Here is a 27,224-nt window from a genome sequence, read left to right on the forward strand (position 1 = left end):
TCGTCGAGGCGGAAAAAGCGGGACAGGCCATCCGCGTTGGCGTGGTCTTGGCCTGGTCGGTGCTCCACAGTGAAGTCCATTCCCTGCAGGGAAATGGACCAGCGCAAGAGTTTTGGGTTCTCCCCCCGCATCTGCATCAGCCACTGCAGGGGTCGATGGTCGGTTTGTACCCGGAAGTGGGTACCGAAGAGATAGGGCCGGAGCTTTTTGAGGGCCCACACCACTGCGAAGGCCTCCCTCTCGATGGTGCTCCAGCGCTGTTCTCGGGCCAGGAGACGTCGACTGATGAAGGCCACCGGCTGGTCATGACCCTCGGGGTTTAACTGAGAAAGGACGGCTCCGATGCCGTGGTCGGAGGCGTCGGTCTGTACCACGAATTCCTGACTGTAATCGGGGGCCTGGAGCACAGGGGCGGTGCACAGGGCGGCCTTCAGCTTCTCGAAGGCCGCTTGACAATCGGGGGTCCAGTTAACCCGCTTCGGCTGGTTCTTGGACGTGAGACCCGTGAGGGGCCCCACGATGCTGCCGTAGTCTTTCACGAACCGCCGGTAGTAGCCGGTGAGCCCCAAGAAGGCTCGGACCTCGGTCTGGGTGACGGGGGGCTGGCAGGACTGGATGGCAGCAATCTTAAGTTGTAGCGGGGCCACCAGGCCGCTTCCCACTTGGTGCCCAAGGTAGGTCACAGACCCTTGGCCAATTTGGCACTTGCCGGCCTTAATTGTGAGGCCGGCCCGCTGGAGGGCCTGTAGGACCTCTTGGAGGTGACGGAGGTGGTCGGGCCAGTGGCGGCTGTATACAGCGATATCGTCCAGGTAGGCAGCGCTGAACTCTTCGAGCCCCGCCAAGACCTGGTTCACGAGGCGTTGAAACGTGGCGGGGGCATTCTTCATGCCGAAGGGCATGACCTTGAATTGGTAGTGGCCATCGGGGGTAGAGAAGGCTGACCGTTCCTGAGCCCTGGGTGTGAGGCTGATCTGCCAGTAGCCCGCTGTTAGGTCGAAGATACTAAGGTAGCGGGCGGCCCCCAGCCGGTCGATCAGCTCGTCTGCTCGGGGAATCGGATGAGCGTCGGTCCGGGTGACAGCGTTCAAGCCCCGGTAGTCGACGCAGAATCTCAGTTCAGGTGCGGTGCCGGGGGCAGCGGCTTTGGGAACCAATACAACCGGACTGGCCCAGGGACTGTCTGAGGGCTCGATGACCCCGATTGTGAGCATCTTGGCCACTTCCTCCTGTATGCAGGCCCGTACCCGATCTGGTACGCGGTAGGCCCGGTGTCGGACAGGGGGACTGTCCCCGGTGTCCACGTCGTGCAAACACCAAGGGGTGACCCCGGGGGTGAGGGAGAACAGGGTAGCGAACTGCAGCAGGAGGTTCCGGCAGCCCTGGCGTTGCTCCGAAGTGAGGGCGTCAGAGAGCCGGACCCCGTCCACGGAACCGTCATTCTCCTGAGTTTTCAGAAGATCCGGGAGGGGTTCGGAGTCTTCCTCTGCCCCACTGTCCGTAGCCATCAGGAGGCTGAGTTCTGAGCGCACAAAGTGTGGTTTGAGTCGGTTGGTGTGGAGGACCCGGAGGGGGTTCCGGGAGGTCCCCAGGTCGATGAGGTAAGTGACGGGGCTTTTGCGCTCGACCACTTTGAAGGGCCCCGTCCACTTATCTTGCAAGGCACATGGTTCGGTGGGGGACATCACCCATACTTGTTGTCCAGGCTCGAACTCAACGGAGGAGGCATGGTGATCATACCACCTCTTCATGTCCTCCTGGCTGGCCTCGAGGTTCGCTTTGGCCATCTCTCTGAAGCGCCGGGTCTGATTGCGTAGGGCCAGGATGTATTTGAAGACGTCTGGAGGGGTCTTTAGGGGGGCCATCTCCCAACCTTCTTTTACTAGGCTGAGGGGCCCTCGCACAGGGTGCCCGTACAGGAGTTCGAAAGGGCTAAAACCGAGGGACTTCTGGGGAACTTCTCGGTAGGCGAAGAGGAGGCACGGGAGTAGTACATCCCACTGGCGACGGAGGGGCTCTTCCAATCCCCCAATCATCCCCTTGAGAGTGCGGTTAAAACGCTCCACTAGTCCGTTCCCTTGGGGGTGATAGGGGGTCGTGAATCTGTAGGTGACCCCGCATTGTTGCCAGAGGGACTTCATGTATTTGGATATAAAGTTCGTGCCTCGGTCGCTGACGACTTCTCGGGGGAAGCCTACCCGGGAGAAGATCCCCATTAGGGCCCGGCCAACCACCGGAGCTGTCACGGTCCGTAGGGGCACCGCCTCGGGGTAGCGGGTGGCATGGTCCACCAGTACTAAGATGAACCTGTGTCCTTGTGCCGTGCGGGGGTCCAGAGGCCCCACAATGTCTATCCCCACCCTCTCGAACGGGGTGGTGACCACAGGGAAGGGTTGCAGAGGGGCTTTCAGCTTCCGACCACTCTTCCCGCTGCTTGGCATGTGGGGCAAGATCGGCAGTGGTTCAGGACGTCGTTCCTCATTTTCGGCCAGAAAAAGTGGGTCACTAGGCGGCTGTACGTTTTGTCCTGGCCCAGGTGTCCAGCCAGGGGGACATCGTGGGCCAGGTTGAGCAGAAAGTCTCTGAAGCGGAGAGGTACCACCAGTACTCGACCGGCCCCCAGCTCGGCGATTCTTTGCTCGCTGTATAGCAGGTCGTTATCCCAGTAGACCCAGTGAGTTCCGGTGGAGTCCCCTGCGTTCTGGGCTCTGGCTTGTTGGCGGAGTCCCTCGAGGGAGGGACAGGTCTTTTGTTCCTGGCGGAACTGTTCTTGGGTGGGCCCCCCTTCTTGACGCCACTGAGCCAGGTCAGGAAGGTCCTGGGGTGGCGCGTCCCCTGTGGTCGTCGGGTCTGGGAGGCAGGCATTGTCGTTGTCTTCTACTGGGGCGACCGGGGGCGGAGGTGCCGGCCATTCCGGTTCTTCTGATCGAGGGACGGCACGGGCGGCCATGGACCGGGTGGTTATGCAGGCCCAGTCCGGGAGGCCCAGCATCCCCAGGTGCTCTCTTCTCTCAACGGTGGCCCACGGGGAACTCTCGAGGTCATTCCCCAGGAGGCAGTCCACGGGGGCATCGTCCCGGACCGTCACCTTCAACAGGCCGGAGACCCCTCCCCATTCGAATGGGACGCAGGCCATTTGACACATACTTTCAGAGTTGTCTGCCGAGCGGACGGGGCAGAGAATGTTCGGCAGGATCTGCTCGGGCTTCACCAGGTGACAGCGGACGGCCGTCACACTGGCGCCTGTGTCACGCAAGGCCTCGGCTCGCTGTCCATTAATGGTCACCCACTGACCGTATTTCCTGGTGTTAGCGGGTAGGGGAGCCCGCGGGACCATGTCTCTTCCCCCTAAGCACGCCAGGACCATGGCGGCCGGTTCCCACTCTTGCTGGGCCGGCTCATACTCTTCTGGTTCCTCCGATGATTGCTCTTCCCCCAGGGCGGCGGCAGCTACCTGGCGGGGCTTGGGTGTTTGGTTCTGCGGGCAGCTCGGGTCATTGGCGTAGTGGCCGACTCGCTGGCATCGGTGGCACGTGACGTTGGTTCGGACCCCAGGACGCCACGGGGGGTTGCCCCGGCCGGCCGGAGGCGGGGTGCTGGCCACGGGTGTTGCTGGCAAGGCGTCTCTCCCTCGCCCCTGGCCCCCTCCTCCTCCCCGAGGACGGTGCTGGCCTTGGTTGCTTCTGTTCTGTTCGTGTGGCCCCCTCCGGCCCACTCGGGTGCTTTCCCATCGGTCAGCTTCGGCGGCGAGCTGCCGGGGGTCAGTCAGCTTACTGTCGAGGAGGTGCTGCCTGAGCTCGACGAAGCAGTTGTTCGACAGGTGCTCCCATACCATAAGGTTAAAGAGTTGTTCGTAGGTGGTGACATGGCTCCCCTTTATCCAACCCTCGAAGGCACGGCTGAAATAGTTCACGTATTCTACCCAAGTTGTACCTGGGATCCGGGTGCAATCTCTGAACCTCTGGCGGTACATCTCGGGTGTGAGGCCGTAGCGGGTGAGGAGGGCAGCCTTCATGTGGTCGTAGGACGACATTTGGTGATCTGGGAGCTGCAGTAGGGCATCGCGACCCTCGTTGATAAACCTCCCCCAAAGTCCGGCTCCCCAATCACTCCGGTCGATCCGGTGGGAGGTCATGGCGATCTCGTAGGCTTTAAACCACTGTTGTATGTCGTCTTCTCGGACATACTCGCGGACAACATCCTTGGGGATGTGGACTTTTTTCTCGATTGGCCCCGGGGTGTGTGGTCGCTCAGGCACCCCCAGTTCTTTATTCTGTTTCCGAAGTTCTATCTCTGCTAGTTGGCGCTCGTGCTCGAGCGTTATTTTTTTCTCCTCCAGCTCTCTCTGTCTCTGTTTCTCTTCTCGTTCATCTCGGAGCCGCATATGCTCGAGGTTGAGTTTCTGTTCAGCTAACTTGAGTTCCCCATCCATCTTGAGTCGTGCCATTTCCAACTCGTGCAATCTGGTTCTTTCTCTTTCTCGGATCTCCTCCTGCGAGAGGCCCGTTCCCCGCTCCTCGGGAGCCGTGGCGTTCCCCTCTGGTGTGATGCTGCTTTGGTCGGAGGGTCCGGCGACCCCCGTTTCTGTCCATGACTCTAGGGCGTGCTTTAGATCATCCTTGGTACTCAGGCCGGTGGTAGCAATGCCAAGTTCTATGCAGAATTGTCTCAGTTCGCGGTGGTTGTATTCTTCTAATTTATCCATTTGGAAATTCTCGGTGGAGCTGCTATCTTTGGCTGACATCGTGTTTTTTTGTCGTGGGGTGAGCTACTCTCTGTACGATTACGCGTTGATTCGGATCGCGCCGCTGGCCACCAATGTTAGAAAGGGTAGACGGACCGGGAGGGTCGGCCGGGGTCAGGAGGAGAGGTCTCCGGGGAGAGCCGTCTCCAGCGATCGTACAGACAAGTAACTTCCCCCCCCACAGACAGATACCACACACGGGTAAGGTTCAGTGTTCTTTATAAGCACTTCTTAAGGTACGGTTGAATGGTACAAGGAGGTCTGGACCCAGGGGTCCCCTCGATTCAAGTCTCTCAAAGCAGGGTAAGGGGTAGCGGGACAGTCTGTCTACCAGTCAGGTAGTTCGGATGAGGGGATGATCAGCTCACAATCCTCGAGCTTGGTGGTTTAGTTGGTACGGGCCGCGGCAGCGCCAGCAGGTCCCGGTTGAGATGTCGGTACACGGTCCGCGGCAGCGCCAGCAGGTCCCGGAAAGATGGTCGATGTACGGTCCGCGGCAGCGCCAGCAGGTCCCGGTGAGGATGGTCGTTACAACGGGCCGCGGCAGCGCCAGCAGGTCCCGACGAGGATGGTCGTTACAACGGGCCGCGGCAGCGCCAGCAGGTCCCGACGAGGATGGATGTTGCAGAGAGCCGCGGCAGCGCCAGCAGGCAGGACGATGGTTCACAAGAGCGGCTACGGCAGCGCCAGTAGTCCGTCAAGGCTGAGTTCTCTCGGTGTCTCTCGACTCCAGGATACAACTGCCTTCCTGCTCCGGAGTTGCCCCAGTTATAGGGCAGGCGCCCTTTGATGTCCGGACCCTCGCACTTGGAGGTCGGAGGGCCCGGGATGAAGGTGTCCAGACACCCAGCAGGGGGTGGAGCCCGCGCCTGGGGGAGCTGGAGGCGATCGGCACCTGGCGGGGGGAAGAGCTCTTGACACTTCGTTCTCCCATTGACCTGCCAAGTGGTCCGCTCACCTCCTGGGTGGAGGGTGGTGCCGGGATGTCGGGGTCGGCCAGGCCCGGGGTTAGGGTCGGGCCGAGGCCACGCGGCCTCGTGGTGCAGGGCCCAAGATGGCGGCTTGACCCGGCCGGGGGAGCCGGTGGGGCTGGGCCCCGTGATGAGTAGAGGTCCGAGGGCAGAAGATCCGTCGGGAGACGGGGTACAGGTGCTTTTCGTGGGTTATGCCTGGTGGGCCGGAGCTCGGGCCCTGTCGTGCGGGGAGGGAGCAAGCCCTTCGTGTGGCCTGTCCAACAACGCGGAATTGCTTGTTTGCGATACGTTTTTCCTGTCCGCGATCGCTGTTTGCGTGCTCGGGGGGGGAATATCTCGGGAACACGCATTTTGGGAACGCGAACAAGCAAAAAATTCCGCAAAGCCGCGGAACGCAGAATTTTGGGCAATTCCACGTTCTCCGCGTAACACAAAATTACCAAATTCAGTAAATTCCGCTAGCGGAACGGAATATACCGCCCAGGCCTAATCCTGGACCTGTATAGTCTTAACTTTAAGGGCCGCCCCCAATAGTTGTTCCTTAAGAAGATAGGATTGGATTTATACTAGGTCTTTACTAGGCTTTTTCCGAGCAGAATTCAACTTAAAGGGGTCCCTATGGACTCGCTGAATCTCAGTTTCCCAAACAGGGGCTGTGGCGACCTGGGGGAAGGCTTTAGTCAAAATGTCTATAACATAAGATTTTAAATTATCACCTTCCAGCCCTTCTTTTAAGTCTAAAATCCTGATATTGTTCCTTCTCTAGATATTTTCGAGCCTCTCCAATCTCTCTGCCAAGTGCCTCCATCCGATGCGTCAGAGCCGACAAGTTTTCCTCTAAGCTGTTGCAGGTATCTTGAATCTTCTTCTGATTTGTTTCGGAGGTGGAGAAGCAAACTCCAATCTCCGTCGATATCTGCCTTAGCATCCCATGTAATGTGTCCGAGCTCTGTACTGCTACCACTGAAGACGTGTCCCCTAGCTCATCTCGTTCATCTTGACAGCCCCCCCGCCACAGTGGCTGTCTCACTTAACGGAGAGAATCGGTTAGAAAGAGAAATGGCAGGATTTCGTTCCAGGGATTCGCCTGACACTGGCACTGATGCAGCCTGTTTTACGGATTCCATATTGCCCTGAGTGTTAACCATAAAGTACGACCTAAGTGAGGGAGTCAATTTGAGAGGAGCTGGTTCTTATTTTTCTTCCTGCCCTTCACAGGAGTAGATTTCCCAGATTTATAGAGAGGTTTCCTATGCTTGGGAATATTTACTGAAGTCTCCTTTGCTTTACAAGGCTGTTTAGGTTGGTGCGCAGGAGGTTCTCAATCTTAATTTGTATCTTTTGCCCATTGGTACCTCAGTGGCAGGGGCACCAAGTACAGATGTATTTAGCTTTGGTGGACCCCCCTTGGCGGGCTGATTCTCTTTTTCCTCAGATTGCCCAGACTGCTGTGTGACTAACTCCATGGAGTAAGGGGCGATCTCATACCTGAATTTGCTTATTGTAGTTGAATGATTACTAAATGTAACAAGACTGGCCGCTGGGTAACTCCTTTCTGAGACACCTTTAGACACAGTGCCTGGCTCTGTATTCAGCTCTAAATAATACCTAGATGTGGTGTGGGACTTCGTTTCAGGATAAGATATATCACAGAGACTGCCCCTACAGTAGTCCGTCAAATAACCAGAAGGCTGGTCGTGAGAAAAGCACCGGGCGCGAAGGCACTCAGCAAGTGCCGCCGCTGCCCTAAATAGCACAAATACTGAGGCACCACACATCCAGAACCCTGAACTCTATACCCCTGCCCTGGAGGAAAGGACGCAAAACTATCCAGGGAATAAACAAAAGTATACCAAACAATTCAAAGAGAAGGTCCTCGACAAAGTCCGCAAAGTCAAGGTGACTTACAGTACAATGAGGGGCTGACTAGGTGAATAACAGACCAATCTGTTACCCCCCTCCCCCTTACCGCACCACACCGGAGCGGCAGTCTTCCAAATCCTTTGTTTCGAAGCCTCTCCTTTCTCGGCTCTCACTGCCCAAGGAGCCTTGCCTCCCCAAGCTATAGACAAGAGACACACCACTTACCACCTACCCATTTCACGCACAGAGGAAACCCCTTACCACCTACCCCATTTCACGCACAGAGGAAACCTCTTACCAACTTCCACATTTCACACACAGAGGACACTCCTTAACACATACCGCATTTCCCACACAGAGGACACCTCTTACCAACTACCCCGTTTCACACACAGAGGAATATCTCTTACCACCTACCCCATTTCACACACAGAGGACACGCCTTACCACCTACCCCACTACCCCATTTCAGACACACAGGACACCTCTTACCACCTACCCCATTTCACGCACAGAAGACACCTCTTACCACCAAACCCATTTCATGCATAGAGGATACCCCTATACCACCTACCCCATTTCATGCATGAAGGACACCTCTTACCACCTACCCCATTTCACGCATAGAGAAAACCCCTTACCACCTACCCCATTTCACACACAGAGGACACCTCTTACCACCTACCCCATTTCATGCATGAAGGACACCCCTTACCACCTACCCCATTTCACACACAGAGGACACCTCTTACCACCTACCCCATTTCACACAGAGGACACCCCTTACCACCTACCCCATTTCACATATAGAGGACACCTCTTACCACCTACAGTATTTCACGCATAGAGAACATCCCTTCTCACCTACAGAGCATTAGTCAGGTTATCGCCTACCTACAGGGCCCAAACCACAATGCCGCCATATACAGAGCATCAGCCATGGCACTACCACCAAGAAGGCTTCAGGATGATTATCTTCAACATACAATCACTGTTCCTAACACCTGGAGGGCATCAACCACACTACTGCCTGCCTACAGGGCATGAACCACACGTTATACATACAGCGCATCAACCACTCTGCTTATCATATGCAGGACATCGACCACACCTTTTACCAACAACAGGGCATTGACCACACCTTTTACCACCTAGAGGATTCAACCAAACACTTACCACAGGGAGGGCATGAACCACACCTCCTATAACAGAGAGAGCATGAATCACACCTCTTACCAACAACAACAGGGCCTCAACCACACCTCTTACCAACTACAGGGCATCAACCACACAACTTACCAACTACAGGGTATCAACCACATCACTTACCAACTATAGGGCATCAACCACACCACTTACCAACTACAGGGCATTACCACACCACTTACCAACTATAGAGCATCAATTACACCACTTACCACTCAACAACACCTATTACCAATTACAGGCCATCAACCACACCACGTTCCAACTACAGGGCAGTACCACACCACTTACCAACTATAGGGCATGAACCACATGACTTACCACAGAGAGGGCATGAACCACATCTTTTACCGCATACAGATCATCAACCACACTATCTCACTCCAGTAGGGCATCACTCACTGCTCTTAACACACCAAAGGTGTTAAACAGGATATTTTCCACAAATAGTTCCTCAGCCACTCCTCTTACCACCAACAAGTGGAGACGCTGGCACTGTCTCTCACCTACACTATATCACCCACACTTTACTTCCGCTATAGGAAACCAATCATCATCTACAGATGCGAAAACAGCAAGGTGAAGGATGAAGTGCTTGAATTAATCTCATCCATTGGCAGTCACTCGGGCTGCTTCCCAAGCCATTGTGCTCTTGCACACCATGACACCCCCCTGTTTGGACCCAGCCATATGCAAATCAGTCTTGACCCTGATCCTTATGGGAACAGCCCAGCCTGATCTGCCAAGCCATCACCTTCAGGGCACCGACCACCCTATTTGTGAACTACAGAACTAACTCCCATACAGCAGGAACTTAAAGAGGACCAGCACCCATAGCACAGGGACATACACATGCCAAGTCACGTGCTACAGCAGGAACTTAAAGAGGACCAGCACCCACAGCACATGGACATAAACATGCCAAGTCACGTGCTACAGCAGGAACTGAAAGAGGACCAGCACCCACAGCACAGGAACATAAACATGCCAAGTCACGTGCTACAGACAGGAACTTAAAGAGGCCCAGCACCCATAGCACAGGGACATAAACATGCCAAGTCACATGCTACAGAGACATTATAAAGGGCAACTGACTCCCAGCCCCTCTGTTTGGGTAGGGCACAACGCATTGTCTCAAGTCCCTGAGAAGTACCACAGCACATACATGTGTTATGACGTGCGGCAGTATCTCCAATACCTGTATTTGGGGGCTTATCTTCGTCTGCCTCAGTGTCTGCACTTCGGGGAATCCCATAATACCCCCAATTTGTATATTGGCTATATTTGGAGGGGAGAGTTTCACCCACCAGTACCTCCTGTCCTTGCATTTGTGGGCACACTCCCTGAGTACCCATACTACCTGTACTTTTGAGGCCTCCAAGAGTACCCCCAATATTTATTTAAGCTGCATTATTTGAGGGTTGGGGTCATCCACCAGTACCTCCTGTCCCTGTATTCGTGGAGAACCATCCTGGAGTGCCTCCTATACCGGGAATTTGTGGACCACAGCCCCCCTCAGTGTACCACCAGCCCTTATATTCCTGAGGCACCCCGGGGTACCTCAGTACCTGTAGGTGGGCTCTCCAGCTATGCCCAACGGGTCAATGAACGCTCTCTCCAGAGTTGGTCATTCACTCTGCGGACTTCTAAGGGGCTGCAACAGAGACAGAAACACAATGAATCCTTCACTTGTGGAACATAGACAGTCACAAAAGTACTTTAGTTTTACATTTTGAATATCAGCTTTATTTAAAACAAAAAAGAACCATAACTATTAAACAGTATCAAAACAGTATGGACTGTAGACCTCAGTCGGGGTTTGGGGGGCCGAGAGGAATGCTACAATCCAGTGGCCCTCCCAAACTCTATTTAAAGTTGGGGGAACCACTGAGTTACCATGGGTAACCCTTAATCCAGTGGTTCATGTTTGCCACAGACCACTGGGTCACATCAGTGGCCACTCCCCTTTATTTAGCCCCATTTTGATCTTCTTAAGCTCTTAGAAGGTGGCCCCTCATCCCACCAGGTCAGCGGAGAGATGAATCTGCTCCCCGGCACGGGACAGCCGCCATATCTAGGATTTATAGGGTTCTGCCAAAGCCCTGAAGGAGGCCCTGAGTTGTAGAGGGCGTAACAACGTTATAAACTATCAAGGCACTGCCTTTCACAACTCCTCATTTTGAAAAGAAAATATTTATTCATTTATGGCTTTTGATTAGTGCAGACAAGTCCATTTCAGGCTTTGTGGCGCTGTACCATATATCCAAAAGATACATTAACAGTAAAAGTAGTACTCAGAAGCAGAAGAAAAAGATACCGTCCCAGTTCCCAGGGCAGTGCACACCTGGAACTAGGGCAGGGCATAAAAGTATAATTTGAAGCGTGCATAATTACATCTGTGAGACATTTACCACGCACACAGGGTGGTGCAAAATGTGACATGCCAACGTCACTGATGATGTTATGTACTTAAAATAAAAATCAAAAAACATCACTTCCAGGTGTTACTCAGTACTCAGAATTCCTGGAAGCTTGCAGCCTAGCCAGGGCTCCAGGTGGTCTGATACAAATGCTTGAATACCCATCTCCGTCACTCGGTGGGCATGAATAACACAAATGGCAAGTGAAATTCCTCCAATTTGTAGGATGTTGCCCTTCTCCACTCAACACATTTCTGCAGCAGCTCAATACGACCGCTCTGTGAGGTGTCCCTGCCACCCAGATCTGCACCCCTGTGTCTTGTTCAGGCTGCACCTCAACCCGCTGGTGCCTATGTGACCGGGGGCTCTTATAGCAGGCTCTCAAGAGGGGTGAAGGTCAGTCCTGGTCAGGCACACCGCTCCCACTCCAGCAGGTGCAAGTACCTGGTTGGTCCTGACAGTAACACATGCTTGTCTCAAACATTAACCGTACTCTTGTAAGTACACATGGCTGGTGCAGAGAAACTGTGAATGGCTCATTACATCAGTTATGATGCCTTTGATTATGCCATCTCTTACTTGGATAACCGTGGTTGTTCTAGACCTAATAGATACAGTCAGGCCCTGACCTCCGGGATACGTGCATTTATCATACCAAAATCAATCCAGACTCGCCCGGCCACATAGGTGACTCTAGATAGCCTCGGGCCGATCGCACATACCTGTGACAGTGACAATACATTCAGATGTCTGCCCATCAACTTTTAAAGGTACTTTCTGTGCCTACCTTGTTGAAAACAGGTAATGGGGACTCAGGGTCGATTCCAGAGAGGGAGCCTAAGAAACGGCTACCACATCCAAGGAAGGCAGCAGATGCACAAAGTACCCACCCTCGACTCTGGTAGGTAATGACGAAAAACAACAGTACTGGAATTTTGAGGACCTGAATACTTCAGTTCGGAATAATGGAACAGGATAGAACTGGAGCCATGATTAAGAGGAGCGGCCGGGGCCTTTTCGTATTGTGCTGCTAGGGGTGAAATTCTTGAACCATAGAGAAAGTATTTCCCAAGAATGTCATTAATCAAGAACGAAAGTCAGATGTTCAAAGATGTTCAGATAACATCGTAGTTCCGACCATAAATGATGCCGACTAGTCATCTGATGGCTTTAGTTCCATGACTCGCTGAACAGTCTTTGGGTACGGGGGTGAGTATGGTTACAAAGCTGCATTTTAAGGAATTTAAAGGAATTGATGGAATGGAGGCTATGGCTGAATTTGACTCATCACTAGAACCGTCACCCAGTCCAGACACAGAAAGTAACGACAGACTGATAGCCATTTCTCGAATCTGTGGGTTGTGGTGCATGGCTGTTCTTAGTTGGTGGAGTGATTTTATTGGTTAAATATGACAATGAGCGCGACTCCTCCATGCTAACTAGTTATGTGACTCCCAGCAGTCGGTGTTGAACTTCTTAGAGGGAGATGTGTCGTTCCGCCAGACGAGATTGAGCAAAGAGGTCTGCAGTGCCCTTGGATATGCGGGGCTGCACACACGCTTCACTTAGCGGAACAGCGTGTGCAGGGCTTAATTTGTAAAAAAAGAAGTGCCAGGCCCTTATTAGTAGGCCACTGCAGCTGGTACCACCCATTGCTCCCACTAGCACAGTCAATCACAGTACTATCACTCCTAGCCGTCACACTCATGCAACATGACAATTCAGAGTTTAAATAATCATTGAAGTGACTAATACATGCCGCCTAAGCTATTCTTATAGCTTTGGGTGGCAGGCATTAGATGATTTGAATGTATACTTAATTACTAAACAACAGCTGTCGTGTCCCTCAAAAATATAAGACAAACAGTGCCACCATGTGGCCAGCTGTCATAAGAGCGGCATTGACAATAAAGTGCTGATGCCCAAAACATGCTCCACGGGGCGGTGATCCGCGGGCCCCCTTTTTGGCACGGCGTGCCGCTCTACGGCATACCCGCTGGTCAAGGACACTGACCCTAGTTACACCACTTTGGCATAGTACTTGGCTGCGGGAGGTGGCGGGATTAGAGGGTTTCGAGCTTGGGACCTTCTTGGGATATCTCGTTTGGGTGACTTGTGGCGGGGGAGCCGCATGTGTTCCTTTCAGGAGCTTCAGGGTCGATTTGCGTTACACCCTTCGCAATTCTATAAATACCTCCAGCTGCGCCATGCGGTCCAGACTCACGTCCCTCTGGATTCACGAATTCCCGACCACAGCCCGCCTGAGGCTCAGGTGATGCTGGGGTATCTTGGGAAGGGAGGAATTTCCCGTATTTATCGTTCCCTGGTTAATAACATCCCGGTGAACTGGGATGGACTGAGGCAGCGCTGGGAGACGTGGGTGGGTCCATTGGATGAAGCTGACTGGAGGGACGCCCTTATGGCCCCCAGGACGATTACCACATCGGCTAGACTGCGGCTCATCCAGCTTTATTACCTGCATGCTGCCTACCTGACCCCGGCGCACCTCTATCATGCAGGCATTTTCCCGGATGCTTCATGCTCCCGCTGTGGGGTAGACCCGGCGGACTTCTTCCATATGGTCTGGAATTGTCTGCGCTTGGGGAGCTACTGGGGTGAGATTGAACTTGAATTAACAGAGGTCCTGGGGTGGGAGGTCCCCCATGACCCCAAAATGGCTTTGCTGGGGATAACGGATGGTTTGGATGGCTCCCGCAATGACAAATATCTCCTAACTACTGCTCTGGTAGTGGCTAAAAGGGATATCGCATCCGCCTGGAAACAGACTGATCCACCCAAATGTGCTAAATGGAGAAGGGGCGTGGACTGGTGTGCCGCAGAAGAACAGACGTTGTATGCTGCACGGGGATGTCCCAAAACGTTCCGCAGGGTATGGGGGAAATGGTTAGGGGCTTATTCTAGGGAGGGGGGTACGGGTAGGGGGAGCAGGAGGCCAAGGGAGGGGATGGGGGGTCTTGTTATTGACTGTCATTGATTCCATGATTTGTCACTTTTATGCCAGTTCAATCGGATTGTTATATGTGTTCTTTGAGTTTGTTTTTCACAAGAAAATAAAAATTCGAGTATCAAAAAAAAGTGCTGATGCCGAGCAGCAGAAACCACTGGTTCAAATTAAGCACTGAGCATGTGCCTACCCTTCGACAACAGATGTGGGTAAACCACTGAACCGTGATAGTGATTGGGGAATGCTAATATTTTACATGAACAAGGAATTCCATGTAAGTGCGGCCCATAAGTTTGAGTTGATTAAGCCCCTGACCTTTGTCACACTGCCTGGTGCTACTACTGATTGGATGGTGTAATGAGGACCATAGATTGGCCCGCTGGGGAAGAATATCAAACTTTCCGATCTAGAGGAAGTAAAAGTTGTAAGAAGGTTTCCATAGGTAAACGGAAGGATCATTAATGGCGGAGCGGCACAAGCGACTGATGGTGCCAGCCCAGACCTTCGGCTGCCTACCAGACTGAACCCAGGCACAGGGGCAAGCTCTCCTCTCAAGTGTCAGCTGGTAGAGCAGCCTGTAGCTGCTGGGTGCCTGGATGAGGCGCAGGGTAGGATACTCCACCCTGGAGGACCAAACCTACACATGAGGATCTGGAGAGCATCCTTTCTGGGTACCCTCTGCGATGCGTGCTCCAGCAGAGGCTTGTGGAAGGGGTCCCTGGTACCCTCAGGGTGGGGCCTATTGCAACATAAAGCCCTCCTGAAACAAAACTCATACTCACGCATCACAACCCCAGGGGAAACTGAAGCACAGTGCCTCACTCAGCAGGAACACCCTCAAGGTCATGCCACCTAGGCCCTCCCATCCTATGCCCGATCCATGTACGTCTGGGTATTGAGCTACCGAGGAGTAGCCTATCCCAGGCGGTCTGGATGAGAAGGAGCTGAGGCCACGAGGGAACACTGGCTCCTCTTAGAGGGTGTGCCATGCCCTCTCAAAGCCAGTGCATGTTATGTATACAAGACATCCTTCAAAATAACAAGTGTATGCAAGTTATGGTACTCACAATGTCCTTCCCAGTAACTTAAATGGTATATGAGACATATTTCACAGGGACAGGCATTGTGTGTGAGACAGCCTTCACAACAACAACCATGGTGCATGAGGCATCCATCGCAGGAATGTCCTTCACAGCAGTACACATGGTGTGCAAGACATCCCTCGCAGCACCATGCATGATATACAAGACGGACAAGTTACTTACCTCTGGTAAAGCTGTTTCTGGGACACGTTCTAGTGTTCCGCAGGAAGGTGTACTCCAAGCCACTCCCTTGAGGGCTGGACACACTGCACCCCCACACCCATCCATCACGGGTGCCACGAGTGACGTGGCCCCGCCAATAAATGGGCCTGGGTGCACGTGCTCGTGGCCAGTTATTACACTAACCCTCATGATGTTAGTGTTAATCATTTGTAGGATGTGGGCTTGAGGCACAACATTACACTGGCGACTAGGTGGGTAGTTGACCCCGCGTGCCCGAAGCCTGGCACCTCATCGTTCCTCGTGGGGGAAGAAAAGGAATCGTGCCTGAGAGACGGCGCCCCCACGGTGATAACCACGGCCACCAGCACCGGAAGAGGGGAGCTGGCATGACGCCACTCTCAGCAGCCCATGGAGCGACAATTGGAGTCCAGCCGTGCCTCAATCCCCTGATGCCAGAAGGGGAAGGGAGTGAACGGCCAGTCCTTGGGTAAGCGTGAACCCCGCAACTTCACCCATTCCCTTGCCCATACAACCAGAGCCTACCCGGCAGTGATGAACTGTCCTAGCAGGTCGACGAGCCAGGGGGAAAGCACTGTCAAAGACCCGAAGGCCGAGAGGCCGGCGAGGCTGATCAACGTGAAGGGAAGTAGGCTGCAAGCCAGAACAGCACAACCACTCCAGCATGAGAGTTCCATGCGAGCGCAGCCAACGGCCCTCACCGGCAGCGGCCCCAGCAAGAGAGTTGAATCCGGCCGCGCCCCTACCTGCCGGTGAGTGAGTGGCAGCCAGCAGCTCCCCTCAAAGGCCGGCCCTGCCCCTACCTGCCGGTGAGTGAGTGGCAGCCAGCAGCTCCCCTCAAAGGCCGGCCCTGCCCCTACCTGCCAGTGAGTGAGTGGCAGCCAGCAGCTCCCCTCAAAGGCCGGCCGCGCCCCTACCTGCCAGTGAGTGAGTGGCGGCCAGCAGCTCCCCTCAAAGGCCGGCCGCCCCCCTACCTGCCGGTGAGTGAGTGGCAGCCAGCAGCTCCCCTCAAAGGCCGGCCACGCCCCTACCTGCCGATGAGTGAGTGGCGGCCAGTAGCTCCCCTCATAGGCCGGCCCTGCCCCTACCTGCCGGTGAGTGAGTGGCGGCCAGCAGCTCCCCTCAAAGGCCGGCCGCGCCCCTACCTGCCAGTGAGTGAGTGGCGGCCAGCAGCTCCCCTCAAAGGCCGGCCGCGCCCCTATCTGCCGGTGAGTGAGTGGCAGCCAGCAGCTCCCCTCGAAGGCCGGCCCTGCCCCTACCTGCCGGTGAGTGAGTGGCAGCCAGCAGCTCCCCTCACAGGCCGGCCGCGCCCCTACCTGCCAGTGAGTGAGTGGCGGCCAGCAGCTCCCCTCAAAGGCCGGCCGCGCCCCTACCTGCCGGTGAGTGAGTGGCAGCCAGCAGCTCCCCTCAAAGGCCGGCCGCACCCCTACCTGTCGGTGAGTGAGTGGCAGCCAGCAGCTCACCTCAAAGGCCGGCCACGCCCCTACCTGCCGATGAGTGAGTGGCGGCCAGTAGCTCCCCTCATAGGCCGGCCCTGCCCCTACCTGCCGGTGAGTGAGTGGCGGCCAGCAGCTCCTCTCAAAGGCCGGTCGCGCACCTACCTGCCAGTGAGTGAGTGGTGGCCAGCAGCTCCCCTCAAAGGCCGGCCGCGCCCCTATCTGCCAGTGAGTGAGTGGCAGCCAGCAGCTCCCCTCAAAGGCCGGCCCTGCCCCTACCTGCCGGTGAGTGAGTGGCGGCCAGCAGCTCCCCTCAAAGGTCGGCCGCACCCCTACCTGCCGGTGAGTGAGTGGCGGCCAGCAGCTCCCCTCAAAGGTCAGCCGCACCCCTACCTGCCGGTGAGTGAGTGGCGGCCAGCAGCTCCCCTCAAAGGTCGGCCGCACCCCTACCTGCTTGTGAGTGAGTGGCGGCCATTAGCTCCCCTCAAAGGCCAGCTGCGCCCCTACCTGCCAGTGAGTGAGTGGGGGCCAGCAGCTCCCCTCAAAGGTCAGGCCTCTCACCTGCAATCGTTAGACAAGCTGCCCGCGCGCACAGGTGTAAAGCGGCACCTGGAGGAGTTAGAAGGCTGCGAGCGAGGACCCTGCACCGGCGTGTTCACCACACACCTCCGAGGCCTGCAGCACCCTGAGCGAATGATGAAAGGAGGAGCGAGGGCTGCATGTGAGTGCGAGGCGCTAGCTGCCCGAAGTGCGCAGCGTCTGTTTTGATAAACCCTCGGCGACGAAACAAGAAGCACCACCTACCGGGAAGACCGGTGTAAAGAGACCGCAAAGAGAGTTCCACCCGCCCGCAAGCGCATCTCACCCCTGTGTGGAGAGAAGGCACCGGCAGGTACAGGGCGCCCACACGTCTGTAATGTCCGGCGCGCGATGAGGCGTTCTAGCCAACAGCGCTGCCGGAGTGCGCAGGTGCTGACGCGTAACGTCAGACGCTAGTGGGTATTTAATAAAGAGGCGTGGCCTCTGCAGGGGGTCGGAGCCGCGTGTACAAACCAAACCACCGGCTCCCGTGTTTACTAAGCGCGAGCGCGCTAACATGATAATGAGCATTTATTAAAACGCTACAACGTCCACACCGAGGAAATCCTGCATGTGCAGCAGCCCCGGCAAGGACTGCATTAGCAAGAGAAGAACACTGCCAGACGCAGCTTGGCAAATAAGGAACAGAGACGCACTCGAGAGCAGCTGCAGTGACCCCTCTTCGAAGGAACACAGCAAGTGTTAACCCCTTCGCTGCGGCGGGAATTCCGCCGCAGCGCTGGGAGGTGCGGGAGGGCAGCGCGGTGGCGCTGTGCTCATGACGGAGCCACTCCGTCATGAGCCACGGTTGAGCTGTGCTCATGACGGAGCGGTTCCGTCATGACTCCGCCCAGTTGCGTTGTCCCCCCGCACAGGCGGGGAAACAGCGCCGCGTGGGCGGAGCGGCCGCCAACGGTCGTGGCATGACGGAGCGGTTCCGTCATGAGCGGGGAAGGGGTTAAAGAGACTGCCCTTCAAAAGCCACCCGACAAGAAGAGTGCACAGCAGTCATAATAAACAAAGAGAGCCCGTAGCTGTCCTCAAAGACCTGTGGCTCCATGGTCCAAGGCCCCTGACCCTCCTGCGAGGCGCCTCCCAGGGATGTCTCTCGGTGATGCTCCGGAGTCCTCCATGGCCCGCTAAGCCCGGAGCATCAGGACAGCCTCCCGGGCCTATGAATAGTACGGTACTGCCACCTAGTGGCCATTGCGCATTACTGCACCAGTAACAAAAAAAAGAGAGCCAAACAAAAAACGGGACCAACAAGCAAGGAAACGCCAGCAACACTGAAGGCTGTCAGGGCCAAAAGGTGAATGTGAAGAGAGCTCTGCCAGGCCACCAAAACTCTGCCTCACAAATATGTTAGCTGAATGAGCCCAGCAGCCACACTAAGCAGGAGAAAGACAGGCAGTCAAGGACTTAATCCAGCAGTGCTCCTGCATTGAACTGAAAGGCTCCAAATGAAGGGGAGAATCTTAAGTTCTCAGCAAAGAGACCCAAGAACCCACACACAGAAAAGGCTCACCAAGTATCAGCCTGAGAAGAGGAGGAAAAGTCCCCAAGGACATAAGGGAACACAAAGAAGTGCGCTATACACAAACCTCGAGTGGCTGTCTGATGCCACCACAAGCGAAAAAACTGTGACATACACCCCAGGCGGTGAACGACTACCACCGCAAGGAAGACTAATGGGCACACAAGTGTCAGAAGAGGACGTCCGAGAAGAGAACCGAGGGCACGAAACCAGAAGGGCACAAGAACAGGCTCCAGCGAAGGTGACTGCACGGACAGGCGCCCAGAACAGCGGACCTCTCCACAGAAATCCAGCGGACTTGTCACCATGATTTCCACTATCCACAGAAAGGAAGCAACACCAAAGACAGCCACCACCAGCAAAAGCAGACGACCAGCCAGGCAGCAACGTCTCAAGGTAGCCATCCCCACCAAAAGCACAAGAAAGACTGGTGCAAAGCACGCAACACACGTCGCTGCCCAACACCACCGCCGGAGGAGAGATCGCCTCACTCGCTCCTCCTGGTACACAGAAATAATCACAAGCAACACCGCAAGCATACCACTTGCCAGAAGAAAGCGCCCAAGAAGAAGACAGAGCGCGCTATGTCAGATGCGCGCAGAAGACAGCGCCGGTGAACCTGATGAATGGGCGAGCACCCAGGAGACAGAGACATCTCCACAAAGAAGCACTGCTGAATGCAGGTAGGAGAGCATCCACGTCTCCACCGCCCCATGGATGTATGATGGTACAACGCGTACCATCACAACGCGGTATGTTACATCGCGGTTTTGACAACGCAAGTCGTTACATCGACTTGCGTTGGAGGGCGCTGGATTTAGGAATAGTGTGAATTACTATTCCAACTCCAGTCCAGTCTACGTACAGTAGGGTAGGTGTTGGAATAGTAATTCACACTATTCCTTAGTCTAGAGCGCCCTCCAGTGCAAGTCGGTGTAACGACTTTCGTTGTAAAAACCACGATGTAACCATACCGCGTTGTAATGGTTGCGTGGTAAAAGATGGTTCCCCCGCCCCATCGAAGCCCCGCAGTGGGCCGAAGGCAACACAGAGTGTCTTCCCTCGCACCACCTCAGGACGGAGTCGGCAGTGACCCACGACAGGCAAGAGAGTAGTCGCACACTCCACATGGCACGCTGCCAAAGCAACAAGTGCTCCAACAACCGACAACACGGGATTGGACATCAAGTCGCCCAGCAAGCAAGGAGCACGTCACCCCAACTGACCAGTCCGGACAAGCACCCCGAAACAAAGGCAGAAGCCTCGCCGCCTCGAGGTCCAAGCGCAACGCCCTCGCAGACAAAAAGAGAGTGACAGCCCTGTCACTAAGACCGGATGAACACAGGTAGGCTGAACAGACCAACATCGGGAGAAGACCGAGGACTTGTACAGCAAGCCGAGAACACACCCTGACACACCAGTCAGCCACCAAGGCGGACTGACGGCCCTGGAGACAGCACCAAGTGAGAACCAAGAGTAACCCGCAGCAAGCGCAAACCGAGTCTCATCCCAATACTTCCCCAGGTGAGCGTCAATCGGCGTCCCTGGATACAGCCTCACGGGAGAACCGAACATAAGCCGCAGCAAACGCAAACCGTGTATCATCCCAACGCTTCCCCAGGCGACCGTCCACCCCAGAGTGTCAGCAGTCTAAGTCAAATGGCATCCCTGCTCCTGACTGCAGAGGCCATCGGTAAAAATCAGCACCGAGTGTCTTTCCTCACACCGCCTCAAGCCAGGCAAGAGAGGATCCACACACTCTACGTGTCACGCCACCACTGAAACTCAACCTCAGCAAGGCGGAGGCACAGGGCTGCCAAGTCCCTCCTGACATCCAACTCTCCCAGCAAGTCACCACAACCTGTCATCCCGAGTCACCCCATGGCTGGCAACCGCCATCATGCCAGCCATTAGCACATGCGTCAAACACCACTCCCAGAGTATCGATGGACTGGAGTCTCATGTTGTTGCCACACCAGCCGAGAAAAGAGACCAGAGGCTACCTGTGAACCGGTAACACCCCAGAACCGCAGTAGCAGGAGCAAGCATCGGCCAAGACATTTCCCCCCGAGAGGGTTGTGACTTAGTAACGGCTCCTCGGCGGTCTTGCAGCTGCCCCCAGTCGGCACAAAAGCGGCCCCAGCGCAGCCCTCCTGCAGTCCCGCAGCAACCCCGAAAACGGGCCTCCCCAGGCGGGAGAGGGAGAAAAGACATTGCCCCACCAAGAGGTTATCGGTTACAGCCAAGCGGTTCAACAGAGACATTTGATCAGGCAACACCTCCGTGAACTCTTACCTGTGACTCCATCCAAGTTCATGACGCAACCCACTAAGGGAACTGTTAGAACACCACAGACCATCACCGACATCAGCAAGATGGGTGCTATGCAAGACATGTCATCACCAGTGAACTGACGGTATGCAGCGGACGTCTCCAAGCCAGCGGTCGTGTCCTGAACCCCTCAGGTTAAACTACGGGTGCCTGCCGAGATGGTCCCGCTGCAAGCAAAGTCACCAGCTCCTGTCTGACGTCGTCCTGCCACCTGAATCAGAAGACTGATGGACCCTGTGGTATTTAGTTAACTGTTTGTTTTGTCCCCACAGGTTGGACTAACGTTTTGTATGTTCTTCAATAAAGTTGGAGAGGAATGTAGTGTCCTGCGGGACACGTTCTAGTGCTCCGCAGGAAGCTGTACTCCCAGCCACTCCCTTGAGGGCTGGACACACTGCACCCCCACACCCATCCATCACGGGTGTCACGAGTGACGTGGCCCCGCCAATAAATGGACCCGGGTGCACGTGCTCGTGGCCAGTTATTACACTAACCCACATTATGTCATTTGTATGATGTGGGCCTGAGGCCCAACATTACAGATCCTGCATCTTGCTGCAGATTCCTCCCCCTAGAAGATCCCCTCCGGCACTAGAATGGATCCCGAGCTTTTTGTAGCACTGCTCCTGCGTGCCTCTAGGTGTCACTGAGGGGCACTACTTTTGTGATGAGGGGGGCCCCAGTCTTCTCTATATGAAGGGGGCCCCCTCAGCGTGTCTCTAAAGCAGCTGCAGTGTCCATGCAGCACACTCTGAGCTCACCCTCCGCAGAGCCAGGACTGAAAAGAAACAAAATCACTTATTTGTTTCTCTTCAGTCTGAGCGTGGCTCCCTACATGAGTGGGTGGGGCCCCCTGACGGAGAGCATCCTGGAGAGAGCACTGCTTCTCTTCTTCAGGCCGAGACTGACACCCTACATGAGTGGGTGGGGCCCCCTGACGGAGAGCATCCAGGAGAGAGCGCTGCTTGTCTTCTTCAGGCCGAGACTGCCAGGCTCCCTACTTGAGCGGGTGGGGCCCCCTGACGGAGAGCATCCAGGAGAGAGCACTGCTTCTCTTCTTCAGGCCAAGCCTGACACCCTACATGAGCGGGTGGGGCCCCCTGACGGAGAGCATCCTTGAGAGAGCACTGCTTCTCTTCTTCAGGCCGAGACTGCCAGGTACCGTACATGAGTGGGTGGGGCCCCCTGGCGGAGAGCATCCAGGAGAGAGCGCTGCTTCTCTTCTTCAGGCCGAGACTGCCAGGCTCCCTACATGAGCGGGTGGGGCCCCCTGGCGGAGAGCATCCTGGAGAGAGCACTGCTTCTCTTCTTCAGGCCGAGACTGCCAGGCTCCCTACATGAGCGGGTGGGGCCCCCTGACGGAGAGCATCCAGGAGAGAGCACTGCTTCTCTTCTTCAGGCTGAGACTGCCAGGTACCTTATATGAGTGGAGGGGGGTCAGCGGGGGTGTTGTACTGAGTGTGTTGGGGGGGAGGGCGTGGGTAGTCTGCCTTCTGCCAAGATTCCTTCCTCCGCACACTGAAAGACCTCGGCTCACACCCAGTGCTTAATTTAAGCAGGTGGTTGCAGGTACGGCCCCGCATTTATTTTTCCTCATTGTACTTTTTCCAAAAGCAAGAGAGAATAAAACACAAAAGGTGGAAAGAAGGAGGAAGGGAAAATAGGAAAAACAGTTACAAAGGGAGAAAGCAAGGATGAAAAAGACCCTGCAAGAGAGGAAGGTGCAGGGAGTGTGCGGTGGTGGATGAAAGAGACATGAGGTGGAATCGGGACCACGTACCCTTGGCATTCAGCCCTTTGACCTTTGATGGCACTATTGTTGGTTTCTGAGCGAATCTTACGCCCCATAATTTATTCTTTTACACATTAAGCTCTACTCGCACCTACTTCTTCAGGTCGAGGCTCCCAATCTTCTCATGTAGACTCTCTGCCGCCGAGCGGAAGTCAGCAGCGGCTCTTCGGACCCCGTCTGGGAATCAGGAAACGAGAACCCGTCAGTTTGAGGTACAGCGTGTGCGCGTGTGATGGTGTATGAGTATATGTGCGTGCCTCGTCTGTCCATGTGTGCGTGTGTGCATGTGTGTGTGTGACACACACGACATGAGTGAGCATATATGTATGCTTGTGTGTACATGTGTCTGTGTCTGCCTGTGTGTGTATGGGAGTAAAGGTCCTTTTCGCAGGCTCGCACCCACCCTCTGCCCACTTGTTCGCCATTAGGTACTGGTGTAAAGACTGAGAGTGCACTGAGGCCTGCTAACCAGACCTCGTGGCCAGCGCTCTGACACTTACAAGTGTATATTAAATTGGCATGTCCCAATTGGCTTAAGGTAACTTACTGATAAGTATGTGCCCTCATGTTTGCTGACGATGCCTCACTGATCTCCAAACCCCCGATGGGACTCCAGACGCTTCTAAATCAGTTCGATCGCTTCTGCAGGACGAGCGGACTGGAGATCAATGTAAGTAAAACCAAGTGTATGGTGCTTCATCCTGGGCCTTCGACCACGACACATCCCACTCGGCAAGGGCCCATTAGAACGCGTCCATACATGTGTGTACTAAGGCCTCACACGTACAGAACACCTGGGGTGGCCAGCTCACATTACACAGCGATGATTAAAAACCGAGCAAGCAGTGGGAGGCATTCTCAATATGTCACCAGTTCACAGTCGCGCCCTATTCTACCAGCCGTCCAAATTTACAATCTTAAAGCCATGGGGACTGCTGCGTATGATGCCGAGCTGTGGGGACATCCGGGTACGACCGCACTGGAAATGGTGGAAAATCGCTTTATACGACAGCTGGTCGGTTTACCAGTAGGCACTGCTCTGGTTCAACTTAGACTGGACCTTGGGGCCAGAAATATCTCAGACAAATCAGCCCTGCGCTCCATACTTTATTGCAGGAGGAGCTGGGTCACCCGGAGCTATACGCTTATTGACAGGGGTTAGAGGAAATCTTGTCCCAAGTGGGCTCTAGAAGAATTCCATGGCTAAAGCACGTAATCGCCATCAGCCTTGAGGGTCTATGCAATATCTCGGTCCAGGCCGGGGCTAGTTCCAAATTACTTATTAAAGCTGGATACTGGCAATATAGAGATGCTCGCATGCACAGCCATTGCAGCCGGGGAACTCTAACAAATGCTTTTCTCACAGCTAAGGATTCCTTCAAGCTAGAGGACTTCCTGGACGAAATAGAACCCCCTCCAGCCAGGCGTCTCTACTTGCAGTTCCGGCATGGAACTTTACCTCTCCGGGCTTTGACGGCAACGTGGGAGCGTGGACTATGGGCAGAGGAGCTGCATTGCTCGGCCTGTGGGGATCAAAAAGAAACCATTGAGCACACTATCTTCTTCTGCCCAATCTAAGTGCCGCAAAGGAGGTGCTGGATTATTCCGCTCTGTCGGAAATTGGGAGTTAGGGAACCTAAGGAAGCACTCAGGATTCCGAGATACGACACATGCAGGGTGTCAATCTTTGCTCTCTCTTGTTTTCTGATGAGTGCGTGAAGAATAAGGTAGAAGCGGATTATTCCTCATAAGAATCTTGTACAGTGGTGAACAGCAACATGGCAGCTGTACCATCGTTGGAGAATAGGAGGGCTAAGGCTTGTAGAGTTTTATATTCTTTTAACCTTTTATTGACCAGAAAGCCACACCCGCTTAGCTTCAGCAGAGCTGGATTTGCAATTATGTCAACAATTAACTTAAGTCTAGGGAGCTATCGGGCACCATCAGACAAATTGCATTAAGTCCTTACGCTGTAGGGGCCCGCTTCATAGCAAGGAGCCATAGGCTGCTTCATTGGTTATATTATTGTATTAAATTTTGCACATTTATACTGTAAATGTCACCTGTTTTATTTATGTTTTATTCTGTGTGCTTTTATGGCTTACAGCCTAAATAAAGTTTAAAAGTGATAGGTATATGGTACCAGGGGTGCCCAGGGCCTGTAAGTTAAAGTGTCCATCGTAGCCTGCAGCACTTATTGTGGCACCACCAGTATGACAAATGTAAACATGGCTCCTGGTCGGCCACTGCAGGCTGGTAGAGCAGCTTTAAACTGCCGACTCGACTTTGACATTTAAGCTAATGACACAGTCCAGACCTCCCTTTCACTACTCTATGGGAGGCTTCTTGTGAGCACTCCAAACTTTCCCGAAACTTCTCCGTGTGGGTCTGACAACTCCCACACATTCGATTGGCCTTTGCGTGTGGCTTTCAATAATGGAAGCACGCAAATGGCCAAAGGTGGGTGCATTTCCCACCTCTTCTCTAAAGGTTTACTCCCATGGCGTTTTGCTCTCGGGAGCGAGCAGCGGCGTGCAGGGTGGCAGCTGCATTTCTCCCTCGTTGGATCATGTTACTAATTAAACACAGCACGGTCACTTTCACTTTTGCGGACGCGCTTTGCGCAGGGTGGCAGCTGCATTCCTCCCTCGTCGGATCATGTTACTAATTAAACACAGCACAGTCACTTTCACTTTTGCGGACGCGCTTCGAAAAATATTTTTGGTTGCTTTGCGCAGGGTGGCAGCTGCATTCCTCTTTCTACTTCTCACTGAAACCGTTCAGGCCTCCTTGCATGTCTCCTCCCTTCACCCCGTGCTCCCCCTCTCTGCTCTCAGGCCTGTACACCGGCCTCCCCCTTTTCACGTCTCCTCCTCCTGCATGCTGTGTGTTTGTTCTAAAAGTAGGAAGCTTCCTGTTCAGGCTTTCAGATTTGGCTGCTGGTACCCTTTCTCCCGTTTGACCTGGTCTGCTATCCCCTTCCCTTGCCTCACATTTCCGGGCCTGGTGGTTTCCTTCCACCATCGTCTACCTTGTACGCGGCTTTCTGCTTCTCTTCACCCTGAACCTGGTAGAGCCCTGCCTCTCACCGAGGGCCATGGCGGGAGTGCGGGCTCCCCTGGCCGCCGTGCTGATTGTGCTGGGCTGCTCGGCGCCCTGTCTGGGCCGCTCACTGGAGTGGTACATGGCGCTGGTGAAAATGGCCTACACGGACCTGGTTAGTAACCTGATGGTGCTGGGGAGCACAGAAAGTGGCCGCTACGGAGACAGCTCGCAGCGTCGCCGGGTCGTGGATCGCTCTGGTGGCCTGAGGGGGCTGCACTTTTAAGGAAAAGGTCTTCAACGCTGCCCACAGGAACACCGCCGCTGTGGTCATTCACAACGAGTCCAAGGCGGGCAACGGCACCATGTCAATGTCTCACATAGGTACGAGTCTTCTGTCGCCCCCTCATACACACATAACCCCTGCCGTACACATGACCCACATTGCTTAGCACCCCTCACCACCCCGTTCTATGTGTATAAGAGGCTCAATACAGACACAGGCAAGACATCTAAACTCTCCCCCCTCTACAGATCACCACCACAGCCTCAGGTACCACCCTATTCTTCATCTAGAAGAGGCTCCCAACCAGCGTAAGAACAGGGACCTCGAGAACTAGGCTGGCACCATAGTCGGCCTCCAAACCACCTCCCCACACGGACCCCCAATACTGCCGTGTTGTACCTCACTGTAAAAGGCTTCCTCGTAAAACAGAGATACTTCGACAACAAGAAGTGCCCATCCCTGAAATCCTGTCTTCAGACCACCTCCACACACAGGTCTTGGTATCCCCCAGACCTCCTCCACACACAGTTCTTGGTATCACCCAGACCTCCTCCACACACAGCTCCTGATATCACTGTGTTGTGCCTCTGTAAGAGACTCCTTCCCAACAGGAACATAGACATGGCTCTAACGGGGAGTGCCCCGAGCTTTACACATTCTGTCAAGATCACCTCAACACGCAGCCCTCCCCCAGAGTTCCTTCCCCACAGCTGCCAACTGACCCACTCCTTCAACACACCATCTCCTTAGAGAAGCCACCCCACATAAC

General features: G+C 54.7%; 1 pseudogene across 1 annotated transcript in view; it reads right to left on the reverse strand.

Annotated features, from left to right (window-relative positions):
• The window catches only part of LOC146799783 (putative N-acetylated-alpha-linked acidic dipeptidase), a 348,737-nt pseudogene that overhangs the window by 22,974 nt on the left and 298,539 nt on the right, over window positions 1-27,224 (reverse strand). Inside the window, exons 16-17 of the transcript XR_014968969.1 lie at window positions 23,223-23,304; window positions 10,356-10,441 (exon numbers count right to left, since the gene is read on the reverse strand). The product of XR_014968969.1 is annotated as a putative N-acetylated-alpha-linked acidic dipeptidase (transcript). The remainder of the gene's footprint in view (window positions 1-10,355; window positions 10,442-23,222; window positions 23,305-27,224) is intronic.

This window comes from Triturus cristatus, chromosome 9 (genome assembly GCF_964204655.1).
Source record: "Triturus cristatus chromosome 9, aTriCri1.1, whole genome shotgun sequence".
NCBI classification, from domain to species: domain Eukaryota; kingdom Metazoa; phylum Chordata; class Amphibia; order Caudata; family Salamandridae; genus Triturus; species Triturus cristatus.